Source organism: Elephantulus edwardii, unplaced genomic scaffold (genome assembly GCF_000299155.1).
Source record: "Elephantulus edwardii isolate Elephantulus edwardi_28Jun2011 unplaced genomic scaffold, EleEdw1.0 scaffold00236, whole genome shotgun sequence".
Taxonomy (NCBI): Eukaryota; Metazoa; Chordata; class Mammalia; order Macroscelidea; family Macroscelididae; genus Elephantulus; species Elephantulus edwardii.
Genome location: NW_006399986.1, coordinates 575,576 through 577,389, shown reverse-complemented (window position 1 = coordinate 577,389; position 1,814 = coordinate 575,576). Strand labels below are relative to the sequence as shown.

Below are 1,814 nucleotides of genomic sequence, written 5' to 3'. Positions count from 1 at the left end.
AACTCCTTACCCACCAGGCCACCAGAGCTCCTAGAGGGGGAGCTGCCTTAAATTCACTATAATCTGAAACATTATTTCCTTCCCATCACTTTAAGTTGAAGCAACAATTTCATTTCATTGGAGAAAGGGATGGTGACCCATTATCTGCAATGGTTGGAGGAGCTTCCAGATTGATTCATGTTGGGAAGCAGGAGCGGCATCCACTTCCTAAACCACATACCTCTGGAAACTCTATGAGCTTAGAGACGCAAAGATAGCTGTGAAAAGGCATTAGGTCTTTTGTTTATACAGTTGCTATGAGTCAATCTTCATTCAACGTCAGTCAACAACAGCAGTTTTCTTCCCCTCCCCCACCACAAAGGGAAATGTATAAAGCAATTTAATTTTTTTTTTTTTAGTTTTTAAAAACCATTTTATTTTTGTATATATACTTCTAAGATTCTAAATCTTGGAAGTTTCTAGGTCAGGTTCAGGTAAATGAAGGGCTTTTATGAGTAACTTATATTGCCTAGACCCAAGATAAGCTGCAAACACAGTCTGAAGCATAATGGGGAAAAGCATCTTTCTAAAGACAGGTTTAGAAATCCTGATCCAGAAAGTTGTTTCCTTTCTCTGGTAGCAAGGCTGACATATACCTGGCTGCTAGGCCACCATTCACAGGTATAGCCAAAACAACAGGGTAAAGACCCCCGAAAAGAAGACCAACCAGTGCACCCCGTGTTACAGTACAAGTTTCACAGCTCAGATAACCTGTACTCAAAGATAAGCTTACAAAACCTTTGTAAGCTAGATGTGCTGTAATAAATGGAATAACTGCCATTGGCAAACCAGCTGCTATCCGAGCCTGTGTCACATTTAAGATGTGTTGAAAAAGACTGTTTGATATTAGGCCACAAAGAGCAGCATTAAGCCCAATATATGTTGATCCATGTTCAAGTAGATTCTTTTCAACTTCTGGAAGTTGGTTAAGTTTTCTGGTTATAAATTCAATAGGTATTATGTTTTCCTTGATTGTATCATCTGGTTCATGATTTTTCATCTTGGAGCCTTATTCCCGGGGAGCTCTGGTGGCCTAGTGGCAAGAAGCTGCGCTGTAATCCCGAAGACACGTAGTTTGAATCCACCGGATGCTCAGCTGGAGAAGGAGCAGCAATCTCTTGTACCAGTCAGATCCTTATATTTCCCTTCTTTCAACAGCCTCCACATGTTTTCCTCAACTACACAAGGGTACGAGATAACCTCTGCTTATCTCTGGCCGGGGCGCAGCCATCTTTTAGCAATTTATTTTATTTTATTTTATTTTATTTTTAAGCAATTTAATTTTTAAAAAATAAAATTTAGAAAGAAGAGTTATGAGTGAAAGTTATAAAAAGCCAGAAACAGGATTCGAACCATCAGAGAGGCAGACCTCTCTCACTAGGTATTTATCGCACAGAAATAAGAGCTGCAACATAAAACAACATACACACACACATGTTTATTTATTGAAGCTTTATTTACAATAGCAAAGAGAAATAACCCAAGTGTCCATCAATGGAAGACTAGTTAAAAAAAGCTATGGTGCATTGACACAATGGAGTACTATGCAACACTGAAGAACAGACAAGAATTCGTGCAACACCTTACAACATTAAGGAAGCTAGCATAAGTCATGCTGAGTGACTTAAGTAAGCTACTGAATTGTCCACCAGAGCTCCTGACATACATTGTCCACCCACTCATTGCATCTGACGTATTTGAACTATTTCTTTTTTTCTATAATTATATTTTATTAATTTTCATAAACATTTACAGAGATTTTGGGTTTCCATTCA

The 1,814-nt window shown here is 38.4% G+C and overlaps 1 pseudogene; it reads right to left on the bottom strand.

Moving 5' to 3' along the window:
* Window positions 1-441: 441 nt before the first annotated feature.
* Window positions 442-1,039, bottom strand: LOC102850948 (annotated as a pseudogene).
* Window positions 1,040-1,814: the final 775 nt, after the last annotated feature.